Source organism: Caloenas nicobarica, chromosome 1 (assembly GCF_036013445.1).
Source record: "Caloenas nicobarica isolate bCalNic1 chromosome 1, bCalNic1.hap1, whole genome shotgun sequence".
Taxonomy (NCBI): domain Eukaryota; kingdom Metazoa; phylum Chordata; class Aves; order Columbiformes; family Columbidae; genus Caloenas; species Caloenas nicobarica.
In genome coordinates, this window is record NC_088245.1 from 154,195,585 (window position 1) to 154,211,689 (window position 16,105).

General features: G+C 38.9%; 1 protein-coding gene across 2 annotated transcripts in view; it reads left to right on the top strand.

Annotated features, from left to right (window-relative positions):
- IRS2 (insulin receptor substrate 2) overlaps positions 1-16,105 on the top strand; it is a 316,286-nt gene that overhangs the window by 88,591 nt on the left and 211,590 nt on the right. The window contains exons 3-4 of one of the 2 annotated variants that reach the window (XR_010605632.1): positions 1,884-1,942; positions 2,409-2,423. The exons of the other annotated variant lie outside the window; for it this stretch is intronic. The gene's annotated coding sequence lies outside the window, so the exon portion shown is untranslated. Of the gene's footprint in view, positions 1-1,883; positions 1,943-2,408; positions 2,424-16,105 lie in introns of those variants that run through there. 2 annotated transcript variants of the gene reach the window in all.

Below are 16,105 nucleotides of genomic sequence, written 5' to 3' on the forward strand. Positions count from 1 at the left end.
TAACTAAGAAGTTCTGAGACTCTGTACTAACGATTTCAGGTATTTAGCTAGATATCTTGGACTAAAACCTTTACTTTTTTGTGCTTTGTTTTGGCACCAGTGCAATAAGATCATGAAACGCTGCCATTTCAGTTTAGTTGCATTTTATCCTCCTTTTGCTGAGTTGTACATGATTCAGCAAAATGCAGATAATCTGGCCCCTGTACTTTTCCCATTGACCCTGATTTGCAGGTACTGTGGCAGGAGGACAGATATGTGTTTCTTCCTCTACGTGCAGTTAAAAACAAGCCTTTCTTTGAATGCCGAAAACCGACTCACTTCCAGACTTCTGAGACCTACTGTGAACTTGGCGTCTGTGGTGAGGAACTGATCTGTCACAACACAAGAGGATAAGCCCCATCTGTGCTCCCTGAAGCCATCAGTTTGGAGTTGCTCTAAGTTAGTACTTTTCTGCTTCCCTGCTCTGGGAGTTGTCCAAGATATTGGATAAATAAGAATTGTGAGGCTGCACGTTTCTAGGGTTTTCTCGTTGGTCCATAACTACATTTATTATGTTTTCATTTCACTGAGGCTCTGTGACTTCTGTTCTGTCCTGCATGAACCTAATCTCCTTTTGCCCCTTTGCGTGGATTTTCTGTATCTCACAAAGGAAGCCTTAGAAACATTGATTATTTGAAGATCTGTTCCCTACTACCTCAGACTGTCATTCATTTTAGCCATCTCAGTGGTAAAACTTCCACTTCAGGATCATTTTCTCTCTTGATTTATTCTGCCTACTTACTTGTGTCTCTTGTTCTCTGTCTGCAAAGAAAAGGTGACAACAATATTTTTTTACGTTCAATTTAGTTTCAGATGGGATCTGCAAAACCTACTTTAGCTACTACTTGGTTCCCTGAATTCCCCAAAATTCTCATAACTCAAGAAAATGGATGAAATGCCATTGAAATGCACAGCAGGTGACAAAATCCTGGGTGCAGGCCATGCGGTAGCTTCAGGCTGGGTGCCGCGGTTAAAAAAGATGTTTACTAATGTATTATACAGAAAAACGGAACGAAGAAAATGCATGTAAGCACACAAGAATTTTTATAAATGTTTAGCTGAAGCACACTTACTCTCCAAGATATCACAACACTTTCTAGAAACAGAATAATATTCCCTTCAGTGCTGAGCACTGATATGAATGTGTGATAAGGTGTCATGACTTTCTGGAATCACTGCAGTGAGTTGTGAATTATTCATTAAATTAAAAATCCCAGCTAATTCACAGCATCAAACAGTTCTGGCAAGTGTCATATAATACTGGAAGAAAAATCATACACTGCATATTAATCCAGAAAAACCTTTCTTATCCCTTAAATCACTGGACCCATACTGTTTTCCTCATGCTCAGACATGCTGGTACTTAAAGGCTTTAGAAGTGATTTTTTTCACATATCAGGATTTAGATATTGTGATTCTGTCCTGTGAATAGTTTACACTATAAATGTCTCAGAAATGAGCAATCAAAAAGTCTTGGAGAAAAAAAAAAATTAAAAAGTGGTCCATAAAGATTCACACCTGTTTTTATATTATTTTTTTCTAGAAATAAAGCACAGATACCTTTTTTTTCCTTATTTTTGTAGTGAAAAAAAGTGTTAGTAGATTCAATGAAGGAGTAGGAAAATCCTGTAAACAGTTTGATCAGTAATCATGCATGTTTTTCAGGAAAGTCCTTACTAAGATTAGGTTTCAAATCCCTCAAACATAGAGAATACTGGCATTTGTTGCAAATTGCAAATGATTTCCACTTTTACATAGTTTTCATCTTGAAAGTGGATCATTTCCAGTAGAGGTGTGTCAGCTCTCAAGTTAAATCATTATAACTGATGTTTTTGACTTTGCAGGGATTTGCCGGCAGTTTACTGTTTTGTGAATGTTTGCTGAAATATGAAAATCCTGAAAGGTGAGAAACTAAACTGGCAAAATGTTATGAAAACTATTCAAATTTTTACACAACCCCACTCTCTTAAAGGATGTATATGCTGCCATTTACAGTCCCTTGTGGATAATAAATAATAGATATTCTGGATCTGTTCCACAACGGTTTTACTCAAGGGTGTTACCAAACGCTTGAAAAATCAGTGGAGGTATGTTGTTGTAAAACCAGAGCTCTGCAGTAGGGAGTCAGGTTCATTTTCTGTATAACACATGAAAATAAGATATACAGATGCATGCTTCCATTGTATCAGACCTTTTTGGTTTTTACGGAAAAAAAGAACCACCATTATTCCAAATAAAATAACTGTTACATTTACCCAATTACTCCTTTCCCCAGTTTTCTGAGCTCCCCAGGAATATAAACACACATCCTGAAATCTCCCTTTTGCAGCTCAGCATACTCTCTTTCATGTTATTTTTTCTTCTTTCAGTCTTTTCCTCCAGAAATAGGCACTTCTCTGGAGTAGCTCTTGTCTTTCCAACATTAAGACACTGGACAAATGATGAGTGGCACCTGATGTGCAGACAATGTCCTTACCAAAAGTCACATCTCTGAGAAGAGTTTTGGAAGGCTAATGCCAGTTCTTGAACCTTCAAGGTTTGCTCTTTCAAGTGTCTTATTACTTCAGGATGCTCAGTTTTGAGTAGAGATGGGGAAAAACTGCACTGTGTACCAACTGGCAAAAAAGAAAAGAACTCAGAAGGACTCACAGATAACAGCAAACAACTGCCAACTACTTTGCAGAAACCTCCTTTTTTATTTTTTAATTTTGGTATGATGCCTTAATAAGTTCTCCTGTGCTTTGACCTAAGCTATTTTGGAAGTCCTAGACTTCTGAGAATTGTTCATTCAGTCCTACCGAGGCCGGAGTCAGTAGGATCTGGGTGCTGTTATATCAAGGCAAATCTAGATGCAGAAGCACCCCTGAGGCTAGGCACTGCTTGAAAGGAAAGCAAGGGAAAGCTGGAAGAGTATTAGGAAAGAAGAGGCCAGAAAAGGAGCTCTGATAAGACGCCTGTTACAAGGAAATGGAGACCTTTATTTGGCAAATGCTGACATCTGCAAAGCAGAGTGCTCTGACAGGGACACAGAGACTTGCCAGCACCCCATGCAAAATTCCTGCCTTCAACAAGGTGCCCAGAGCTTTCTCAATGTTATTTATTCATTATGGGGATCTAACAGGAGATAATTTGTTGGGGCAATCAAAAAGTACATCTCCAGCGACTCTGGATGCTACAGAAATATTGCATACAAGCAATCGCACTCAACCCAGAATAGAGTTCTCCTTCTCCTTGCAGCTCAGTTTCCATGGCTTCATATTGGTCTTGCTTCTTTCATTCTGTTCTTCTAGAAGACTTTTATAACACAGCATCTCTCACCCACCCCTTCAACAGTAGGCCACTGGACAAATGCTACCTGGCCCCTGCTTTTCATGTAATGTGAAGGTGAAAATTTAACTTTCTGTAGAAACTGCTGCAAAGGAAAACATTGTACATTATTTATGTGCTATTTCACAGTATAACTGCAAGAAAAACTATTTCTGTTAAGCACTCAGACTATTTTGGGGAGAGTCGAAACCTTGTTTGAATCTTTTTATGTTTCCTGGGTAATAAATATCTCCCTGCAGAAAGATAACTTACGTGTTTATGTATGAGATTACTAACTTGTTGCTTCCCAACTATCTCATCTATCTAATATCAACAGAATTTCCCAAATGTTTAATCTATCCTGGGAGAATTAATATGCGAACAATCACATCTGGAGTAGGAGGAAATAACATCCCAAACCTACAGAAATGAAACTGTCATCGCAGCAACAAGAGAAGGGAGGTGCCTGCACCGGAGCAGCTCGTGTAACCAGATGCGGGCATGGCTGAGAGCGTGCGGTGCAGCAGGACAGAGCTCAGCTGAAAGTCTCACCTGCACCCTGGCTAAAAGTCAGTCTCCTTCCTGCGGTGACTGCTGGGATGAAGCGTTTCGGTGAAATTGGTGCCTGTGTTAACCGCTTTCATGTGTATCTTGTAAACGCATCTTCAAACTGTAATGCAAATATTCTCTAGGAACAGAAGTTAGAATGGGTACTTCTTTTTCCAGTTTTCTTGCTATTTTACTTGTCATTCCTCAGCCATTGCAGAAGGAGAGTCATCACACCTTATAGAATGGTCCTATAGGATGTCTATTTTACTATTTAGGATTTTTTTTTTCCTCGTAGTCCTCCTATGCTTTAAACCTTGAATCCTGTTCTTGTTTAATTGTTTAGGATGGAATTGAGAAAGCGATACTTTAACTCTGCTTTTTGTTAGCAAAAAAATCTGCTCTCGGCTGACCTAAGTGCTCTATCCAGTTCTTAACAATGATTGTGCCAATGCTGACATTCAGCAGAGTGCTGTTTTCCACTACGCTTTAGTAGTTCAGAAATTATATTGACAAAAATAATAGCAATTGGGTAGTTTGTTAGCCTAACTTTCTACCTTAGATTTTGCATAATTTAGGTACCCATGCTACAGCTAATGGCAAGAAAAATCAGAGCAATTAGTTTTGGCAGAACCAATGGCAAAGGCCTTGCAATTAATAAGCATCATCACAAAGCTTCACTGACACTGTGATTACCAAGGAAACTAGATTAAGTTAGGTAGCAAAGTGTAATGAACAGTTTATTACAGTTGAGCTGCCACACCTAGGTTGGAATAAATAGATCAGCATGATATTCCTGTGTAGATATCACCTAAAATGTCAGAGATACAAGGCAAAAGAAGCCAGGCAAGATGCAGTGTTGGCAGCTTGAGAGGACACACAGTACTTCCACTTCCCAGTGACTGTAGGCCTCCATAGTAGTTAACGGCAACTTCTTGTCATCCTGGTACTTGACATCTTCTCTGATCCAAAAATTTGATCTGACTTTAAAATAAATTCCAAAACCAATTTCGTTTTCAAGTCCTGGAAGAAGAACATGCAAACTTTCTTACTATTTCATTCCCCAAACAACATCAACTTTTACCTTCGCATTTGTTTTTTAGCAATGTCTTTATCTTCTGAAAATAAATGTTAACCCTGATCCGACTGAAACTACTCAATACGTTCCTTTTCTTTCAGGGCTTCGTTTCTACTATAGATCAATATAAGAAATTAACAGACGTAGACTATGTAAATTAGAATTACTCTTTTTACACTCGTATTTTACTTTTCCCAGTGCAAAGAGTGTTGTCAGTTACAGATGCAGTAAACCATCTTGGCACGAACATGATATTATTCACCCGTGTGCACCAGTTTGCATCGACATGGTGTGTGACATACCCTGAACAGGACTGGGCTGTGTTTAACAGAAAGCAGATGTGGGCTACCATGATGTGCAATCTGCACATCTAATTTCTGCCATCAGTCAGATTATTCACCAGGAAATCGAGCCATGCCATGGAAGCTATTTTCATTTAATCGGAGAGATTTCAGGTACTTGTTGTTTAGGGAGATGTTAAAGGTGGGTATTTCATTAATTACTTCTCTTTCCTTCTATCCTTGATTTGTTAGAGCCAAAGTTACAGCTGGAGGTTTTTAACTTTCTCTCTTCCCCCAGCACCCCCTTTAAAAACATGATTTTGAAAGGTAATCCAGTTCTGAGCAGGAATAGTCAGCATATTCCTTGAACCATAGGCTCAGACATTCTGCGTTGACTGCTGTTTTGACATTCTTGGATGGAAATCCATCGCTCAGAACTCAGACGTGATGCACATACTGGTTCTCTGGCATGCCTTCGCCTATGACCATCTGTTGGGGTGGCACTATGCCCACTCAAAAAACTCTCTGCCAGTTTTAAGAGGGCATAGGTATCAACCAAATATAGATTTAGAAAGATAGCTAGCAAAATGACGGAGATGTCATTTTAGCTGCAAGACTATTCCTCTTGCTATTAGGCAATCCCAGACTGGGTCCATACATTTCAGAAGAAACCTTGCAGGAACATTGTAAGCTTATTGCAGGCATTTCTGTTTATACACATGTATACAAAGGCAGACAAATATTATTAACTAGAAAATGTCTGCATATTCATTTTTCTCTGAGAGACTGACACAGACTTGGGGAAAACTCCTTTTCAAAACCCAACCATTGTAAACAAGAAAATTACTGTTTTTTTTTAAATAGATGAAGCTGTTTCTCATACCCATCTCCCATTTAAATGTAATGCATTGACATCAGACTGATACTGTAAAACAGGATTTGCGAATTTTTACTTGTAGAGCAATTAGGGAACACTTGAAAGATATCTGTTGCTGTGTGCTCAGAAAAGCCACATTGTTTAGATCAATTTAGAACATAAAAATATTAATGACAAGTGAAACTTGAGTCAGGTTGTTTATGAATCCAATTATGGTTGGAACTTTGCAAAGCTATTATCAAATGGTAAGGTGCAATTTTAGGACGAAAACAGAAATTAAAATTTTCAAGACTTGTAGAACAAAAATTTTGATCATGAGCTAGTTTTATCTGAAGCTTGTAAGAAGAACAGGAGCTACTGGTATTGCTGATGCGGAGACTTTGGTTCATGCAGGTGATGAATAAGTAACAGCTAGTGTTAATAAATATTTACACTGCTTACATCTCCATCTGTAAAGAGCAGTTTAAAACCATAGAAAGATAACATTTCTGTCCAACTGAATGTAAAAAAAGTTATAGCACATGAGAAAATGATAGACATAAGCTGAAAAGCAGACTGGAAGGAAGGTAAGGAAAGGAAATAATGGCAAACGGAGGGAAAAAAGTAAAATCAGGTTTGCCACAGGACAGAATGATAAATTCCTTTCTCTACCACTGGACAGATGATATGCTCTATAAAGCTTATGAAAGAGTAGAAGAATGCCAAATAGATTATCACAAAGAGAAAAATTATTTAAAATAATAGACACAACCCAACACGAGGGGTCTGAAAGTTTCCTGCCTAACCAGGAAGTTCCCAAGAAAGTGGGAATTTGCTCTTGTAAATCCAGATATTCGACAAAGAGGTGGATATGAGAACACTTCCAGTCAGCTACCGCAAACGTGAAATTTAAAGATTACCTGAGGATTCCTTGAAGCAGCAGGCATCACCTGGTCTGTGAGCTCTTCTCTGGAAACATTTGCATGTGTTCCACCCTTTTACAACACTGTGCTAATTCTGTGGTCATCAATACCTGCTCTTACCTGTAGAAGAGGCTTGTAAAAACCAAGGCCAGGCATGATCTTTACCTGCTCTTTTAATTGGACTGTGCACCTCTTTTTATGCACCTCTTTTTCCTCATGGACTAGTTTTGGACTTGCTTTCTTCAGTGCTGGCTGCCCTTGACACCATCTCTTCTGAAAGACTAGAGCAGCATATTGTCTGCATATTTGCTCTGAGGAAGGTCAATGGGACAATTAGTGCACTTGTTGTTGAGACAATAAGTACTTTTCTATCAGAACAGACCATACATATACAGGCTCCTATTATGGGCCAGGACTGTGCGGTGCTGAGATCCATACGAACACAGAACAAAGAGATGGCCCTTGTAGCACAGCAATTAGAATCTAAATGCTTCTTAAAAACACGTATGTATTCCAGCATTTCACTGATTGCTAAACTGGGGTCTAATTTTGAGTTTCAGTGTTTTGCTTTTCTTGACAAGAGACTGAAAGCTGTCTTTGTTCTTTGGGATGTCGCTTCCCTCTGATAGAGGCCTGGAAAAGAGAGATAGGATTTGCTGCAACCTGTGAGGCACCTCATGTCTTTGAGTCAAGATCACACACCCAAACCCAACACTTCTGGCTGATCTCCTGAGTGCAGCAGGGTGCAGGAAAGAGTGCAATACCTTCGAAGGAGAAGATCATCTGGCTTTGGAGAGGGAAGACAGACAGAAGCCGTGGAAGGGCACTGTGTCTGTTGTCTGTGGGTCCAAGAATAAATGTAATAAAGAGCTTTGGTAAAGCAGCAGGTGCAAGTGCTTATTGTTGTACTTACTGTTGCTCTACAGTACAGTCTTCACAGAGGGAAATATCGAGCAACAATGAAACAATTAAATATTGACAAATGCTGACTATTGTCTTCCCTTGAAAAGAACAACTGGGAATGTCTAGAATGCATAAGAGGTGATTAGTTTATCTTGATCCCTGAGAGGCAAACATGGAATTCATCTATAGGTGCCATTAATCCAATATTATTTCTTTTTATAATCTATTTATCTTGACATACGACATCCTCATAAACCTGTATTGAAATAAGTGTCTTTTTAAAATTCTCATTGGATATGTTTGACAAAAGGGTTTATCAAAAGAGGGAATTAAAAGCTGCAGTTGATCTGGAAAAAAGAGTGTATCAAAGTAAGAATGCATAACTTTTTCCTTTGATCATGTTTGAAAATGTTTATGAATAGATTTTCAGATTTTGGAAAGATTACTTCTTTGTAAAGAGTCAATATGAATCCAGTAACATCTGCCTTAAAATGATTATAAAGACAAAATGATTTCTTAAAAAATATGTATATGTATTGATGCCCTTATCTGTTTCTGGCATAGCTCTGCATAAAGGTACCTCTGATTTGCATAAATACATGTGATTGGCATGTGTTTCTAATTTATAATTTAAAATAAAATAATTTTATATTTTATTAAATCTTGCATGGGAAAACATCCTTAAGGTGAAATTCTCTCTCTCTTTTTGAAAGATGAAACTACTTTCCAGATAAAAAGGAAAGAAAAGAGAGAGTCAGTTTCAGCTCTAAGTTACAGCTCTGTGCCTTCTAACAGCTGCATAAGTTCGATTCCAGTTTGTAACTTACAATTGTTTATTCTATCTTGAAAATAAAGTACTAGCTACAGCTCTAGAAACATGCTCTGACAAGGTTAGCAAGCTATAATTAATTCAATTCATTATGGTATTCCAATTTATAAAAATGTATGTAGTTCAGTGTTTCATAGTGTTAGAATACTCAGTAGAGTTTTTCATGCCATGTGAGAGGGCCATAACCTTTTGCAACCTCAGTACATCGAAGGCTGGGAAAAAACAGGATATAAAGTTCTCTCTAAACGAGAACTCTTATGTGTTACACAATCATTCCTCAATGTTTAAAAACAACTCAGAAAGGCAGATCAATAAAAAGTGGTTGCACTGCAAACAAGTGCAATTATAAAGCTCCAAGTATTTCATGTGGGTATTTATGGTGGGCTCAGCACAATGGTGAGCTATACCTTAGGTCCTGCGAACATGAAGAAGGATATATATTCCTACAATCATTATAAAATTTAGGAGCACTTGGACTCCTGTAGGAATGTTGTCAGGGAATGGTATGTTTCTTTACTAGAAGGTGGCTGCCAAGCAGGATCATTGAGTGCTTAATCACTCTTATATTAAAGCTGAGACACATGAACTGAAACAGTTATTATAGAGAATAATTAGAGATCAAATTAAAAGCATTAGAACTGGCAATAAGATCAAAGCAAAGTGTTCCCTGTGAGAAATGGACACGATGTTGCTCAGGACAGGTAGAAGTGAAGATTTGCTGTGGAGATTGTATTCTTTAAAGTGAAAGTGCTTAAGAACAGTTAAGATTCAGCTAATGAAAACTGCTCACAGGGAGAGTTGGATAACAAGTGCAAATACCTGTTTGCAGCAAATGTGAGGGCAGGTGCACAACACCGTCAAGGGCAAGCGATTCCCTTTTCAATAAAATCTGAAATTTTGCAAAGCAAAAACCAGCAAAACCCAAGAAAACCTTGCAGACTCTTAATTTTAAAAAAGACATAGCAAATTACCAGAGAGCCATACACCGAATATCACAAAGATCATCAGTCTGAAAGGAGAGACTCCCCACCCTGTGAGGAAAGTGGCTGCAAAAGTTAGTGGTGTGAGCATGTCAGAATATCTGGACAAGTTAGTTGTCCTCCATGCTAGAACTAATAGTTCTAGATCATCCATAAACAATACTGATTTTCAAAGACAGAGTAATTGGCAATCTATTAAGATAATACCTCTCTCAGTTGTAGCAAAAATATGTTTAACTCCTGTGTATTCTCCTTTCGTAGACATGATAACAAGAAGACAATGAAAAGATACCAAAGTTGAGAGTTTGTTGGTACTGTCCAGAATGCTACGAAAGCTCCTATGAAAGTCACACCTCTCTCCCCAGTTCCTGAGAAGGCAAAGGGACCTGAAAAAATTACAAATGCAAGTCCAGTGGATCAATACCCTGGCAGTAATCAGGCTCAGCAGGGGGACATTTTCAGAAGAAGACCAGAGGAGATCTGGGATTTTGAAACACTAGTTACCTGATGTGTCCTACAAGAGGGAGAGAACACTTTTTGAGACTGTCAAGTTGTCTTCCCCGCTTTATCAGGTTGTATTAACTGACTGTATCAGGTGGTACTGGATGTGTGATTTCCATTTGATTTTCAAAAATTCGAAGAAGTCAGTGAAGCAATGGATGCTGACTGCTGACTGCCATGATACAGAGCAGTCAAAAGCACAGGATCTGGTACCTCTGACCCATGTCGTATGATTAGCTCAGGAATTAAAGACCAGTACATTGTACTTGCATGTGTCATGCCAACACCATAATGAGTGGCACCATTTAAATAGTAAAAATTTAATCAATGTATATATATTAAAACAAATTATTTCAGGGAACAATAACTGCAGCGGAACATATCATGGTCAATACCTAAATCAATGTTATTGAGCTGAGCTAACAATAAATCAAACCTGCAGAGCAAATTCCTGTACTGGAAATGAAATCATTAACATTCAAATACAAAAGCACGTGCCATTTATAATATTTCTTTTGGCAATTTCTGTTTGTTTTTGTTTTTGTTTTTTTTTACGATAGGATGTTCACTACCTTGTATTTAAGGACACTGTCCCCTTATTTATGCTTAATGTGGTATGTGAAGCAGAGTATTGTGAATGAGGTGCATTCCATAACACTTCTGGAACAGATTATGTTGCTATTGTGTAGACCTAGGTTTAAGAAAGATTAATAATGCTTCAGTATGTTTAGGGCTTCTGGGGTACAGAACACATGATGATGGAGTAGGCAAGAATAGTCCAAGAATTAACACTGAACTGAATGTAAATAAATAGGGAGGTTTTTGGGGGCTGAGTTTTTCCTGAAGTGTCATTTGTCATTTCTTCTTCACAGTTCTCTGCACGACGAAAGATGCAGTGCAGACAGCTCAGAGATGGGAAGGGTTAGAAGGTGGCACAGAGGGATCTTCTCACCACAATGCTCAGGGTCCAGGCACAAAATCTTTATGGTCAGGTACCCAATATTTATGGCAAGACTGGAGAGGGAAAGGTATGAAGGAAGGTAGGGTCAAAACCAGATGGACAGCAAGGAAATAAGAACAGTAAACAACCCTTTGCACTCGCTGCACAGCCTTTTACTCTGTGAAAAGTCTCTCTCCATCTGATTGTACTGCTCATGAGGGTAATGAACTGCCCTAGCCACTCTCAAATGTTTCTGGTAGGGACACACACAGAAAAACGATCATCTGGCACGACCTCCAAATCCCAGCATAACCTGGATGAAACATTGCATGTCAATCTTGTCATCTTCCAAAATGCCATGGTCCCCTTCCGGACTGCTGTTTTGTGCTGTGAGAGGATATGGAACACCAGGGTCAGATTTTGGGAGAAACTACTGTGTGTGTAGTCAAATATCTCTGGAATACAGGAGAACTTCATAGGACTTTTGCACATATCTCTTCCCTGAATCTCTCCCTACAAAATCATTTATTTCTAATGAAATATGTATACGAGTGGTAATATTGCAGTCAGATCCTGTGCAACCGTTTTAAGTCAAAACCTTTCTTCAAAAAACAGCCTTCTTTTTCCTAAACTTGGTTTGCAAAATGACTGCACTGCCTCATTTTTATGAAGTGAGGGATCTCTTTTGGCCAACTAAAATTTTGGTTTGTAGTCTAGTAGAGACTATTCTACTATTTCTGTAATCGGTAGAGATGTAAATTGTCTCTTGGACATGCTTATTTTTCTTCGTTGACAGTAAAGGGAGTTGATTCAACCAGCTTAGATGAAATCTCTAGCTTTTAGATGGCTAAAATTAGGCTCTTAAAGCCACTTGACTGTCAAAGTAGCAGGATTCACTGAAGAGTCCTATGCTTTAGAGTTCCTAAAATAAATTACTAGTAGACACGGTCACACTTCTAAAACTGAACCAGTAAACATCATCAGGGAAAAATAAATGGCTTGATTACAAAAATTACTGGTAAAAAAAGTTAAAGAGATACTTAAGCTTAAAATTTAGCTAACAGAAAAAAAAATAAAAAGAAAACTGTTCACCTCTTAGTTTTCTTTGCAACAAACAAGCTAAGGGGAGTTTTTCATTTCTTCACTGTCAGAAGAAATAAAGCAATAAAATGAAAAGATAAAATTCAGCAAAGAAAGGAAGGCTTAGTATGTTTTGTCTCTTATACAAGTGAAGACAAATTCAACAATAGCAAGAATTCAGAGGACTGTACGAAACCTAGCTGTATTAAGCCTAGCCTAGAATGATATACAAGAGCAACCCACGGTAGGCAGTTCTGGATAACAGGCTGTAGGAGCTGCACGCTGCTCTCTTGAATTTATACGCTGCAGCAGTCTTGACGCATAAGGTAGGTAGGTGGTCTGAGTGTGACTCCTACAGCTTTTCCGGATGCCACCCATATCTGCAATGCCATTTGCTCCCAACTGTTCTTGACCTACTACACTTACTGCTTTTGGTCTTCACTCTAGAAAAGAACAAAAAGAAAACTAATTATTAAGATAGAGTTGCAATACAATACAAGCCAAGAAACAGGTATCAGGAGAAGTGCATTACCGGTTCTGTTGTCTTTTGCTAAGGGACAAGAGAAATGAGGGGCAGATGTATAACTAGCTGAGCAGGCGAATGAAGCTGGAAAAGCCTGCTATTGGGATACAAAATTAACTCTGTGGAGAACAAAGCAAGAGATGCAGAGATACACATGCGGATTCTCTTCCTCTCTCCTTCTCTCCTTCTCCCCATGTCCCCCACCTGATTGTGTGTTGCTTTGGCCTCTCTCCAGCTGCAGTAGAAGGGAGCAGGAACAGGGGACTCCCAAACCAGCCTGGTAAGTCCATGTCTGCTGAAACTGGCTGGACAAATGTTCTTGATTTTCAAGTGCCCTTTCAGCTCTAAGGCTGCAGACGCATGCAGGAAAAGCCAAACTGATGTGGGGATTGATGCTGCGGTTGCCTATCGTATGGCTTCTCCTCTGTAAACGTCCCTGTCACAGCTGAGCCATCCTGTTCTTTGTCAGACAGTGGTCTGTGCAGAACGCTGTTGTCTGAGAAGTGATCCAGCTTGGATAGCCAAAGAGTTGGAGTTTAAGCAAAAAAACTGATGTAGGAAGAGTAGAAAAACTTAAATAGAAACCCTCAAAATATTTCTGTTTCCATGTAAGTTACCTCTGGTAACAAAATAAAATAGGGGAGAAAATATGGAAAATATATACGAAAATGAATTACAGAAGAATGTATTAACATAAGTATTTCCAGAGACAGAATAAATCCCTGGTGAGCAAGCAGCAGAATAAAAGGCTGCATAATTTAGCCATAACTTTCTGCCTGCATTCTTGGGATGTGGATGCCAAACACTTCCACCTGCCTGCCACTGAAGAGTCCTTCTGTCCTCCTCATTTAACACTGTAGTTATTAAATGATGTTTGGTATCCAGTTCCCTACTACATATAGCTCTTTGCTGAATAAATTTACCGAATAAAAGTAGGCTAAGGCGTGTGCTGGAGCACAGGCCTTTTGAGCATCCAGATGGCTTCGTTGTCAGCTCAACTTCTGGCTCTGGTTTGGAACCCTCCAGCTCACTCTCCCAACACAATTGTTTGCTTAAAAGCGCATTGTGGACCAACTTGTCCCTCAACATGACCCCAGAAGTCTCAAATGACTGTATATGCCCTCCTGTTGCACTGCGGGTCATGCAACACCTGCCCTGAACTTCATGCACCCTGGCAGGTTGCAAAACAGCCCTCCCATCGTTTTAGAATCAATAGGCACATCTAGAGTAATATTCATGCCTTAGTGCCCCCAGGACACCACTCAGGAGGTAGAAGGGATGTTGGACCAGTCACTGTGCGTGTGGAGGAGGTCGGCCTGATGGGCAGAGAGCCTGGCACAGCAGGGCACGGCTCAGCCCATGACATCTGGGGTTCGTGCTGTGGATTTCTCCCTTTCTTGGCAGCATGGACATAACCACAGAAGACAACTACCATTTCCTTTTTTTCCACCCTGAAGCCTATTATTGACTCTTCTGGGCCCACATGGTTTCAAAGAATGATTTATCTGAGTCTTGTCATTAGAAGGGAGAAACAATCATCAGGTTATCTTAAGAGAAACCAGCACTGCAGCCAGGTAGCACAAACCTAATTCATGAAAGTGGTTGAGTACTTGCTTTAATCTGGTGCTTAAATCCATTCTTTCAAGGTGAATCCCTTAGGCTCTGTTGGAATCCTGAAGTGCTCCCTCAGTTCAGGTCCAAGGGCACAAAAAGATGCAGGATATTGTAGGTTATTGAGATATTTCACCTCTATCTCTACTGAAATCAGTAGATACTGGGAGTGGTCACCTTGACTGAAAAATCAAGCCTGCCTGCTGGTGAGCATACCTGCACTTCTCCCAAACACACCAACCTCCTACATAATATCCTACTCCATCTCAAATTGCAGAAAGTACTGAAAGATTGGTGTTTGTAATTTTTTTTTCCTAGGTCAGAAACAAGAACACTCGAAAAATATGCTCTTCCCAGGAAAGCTTTCACCATTTTTCTGGCTTTTTTTTTTTTTTTCTTATTTTTTAGTGGTAGTAGAATGGTTTATAGCTTGACATAGAGTATTGTTTTGTCCTTTAGTATCGCTGGTTGAATGGTTAATTCCTACATAATGCACCATGGCAAAATGAGGAATTAATCTCTTGCATTCATGTTACCCTGCTGCACTAGCAGATGTCCAGTTACAGCTGTGTATCCCCTCTGCACTCCCTTTTCAAAAACATCCCAAACCTTTCTGTTTCTGTTACACTTCTTTCCAAACAGTGCAGCATCAAGAAACATGTGTCAGTGGAAGCTTTGAAAAAGATTTCTCTATAGTCAGCTGTGAAGTCTGTTACTGTGAGACAAGTTAGTGACAGCTCTCTAGTGAGTGTACCTTCAGGTTTATTGGTGTCAAAAGTGTTGGAAAGTGAGAAAAGCAGTTAAATGCACTCATCTATTCTGTCTGTGCCAGCCTTTACATTCTGCCATACTTTAGTAATCAACAGTTTCCTATAATATTTGAAATATTGCTCATTTTGAGTATTTGAAAATGACTTTGCAACTTTGTGGGCAAATTGATATGTTTCTGGAAAAAAAATATTGAAATAGGTATGTTAATTTATTTTGGTAGTTCAAGCAACTTTTGGTACTCAAGTTCCACCACGATGATCTCTTTGTATCTTCTTGAAATATATTTTTTAAATGTCAGTGAAACACAAGAAAATAATTTTTGATCTCTCTGTCCATTGAAATCAACAAAAATTGTAATAGCTTTTAGAAGTGGGGCTTGAATATATTTATTTTATTGGCATTAATATGAAAAAACATTCATATCTGGGTGTAAATACTGTATTTCTTGTACAAAAAAAGGCTAAAGCAAAAATTCTGCAATCTAAATATCCATACATGCACATATTCTATTACCTGTTCTGCTCATGTAAAACTAGAGTAATTCAATACATTAACGAGAGGCCAGAATTTGCTCTGTGCTATGTTAATTCTTTGTCTACATGTGTTTGAAGCCTCACATAAAAGGCTCAACATTACTTGTAGCACCCACAGACCCCACTGAAATCAATAATTGGTGTCAGTCCACATCAGGTCTGAATCTGGATATCACACTCGACTTTCATTAGCCTCTTGGCAGTGCATTTAGGTGATCCTATTGGTTAGTATGAAGACTAATGCATACAGTAGACACATTCCAAACCACATGTACAGCACAAAATATGCAGTCCGGGATTGTACAATACAGATAATTTAAGCCACATGTAGCTCGGTGAATGTAAAGCTTACAGTGTTTGATCTCAAAACCCAATTAGAGCAGTTTGTTTGCTTTGATCTGTGTG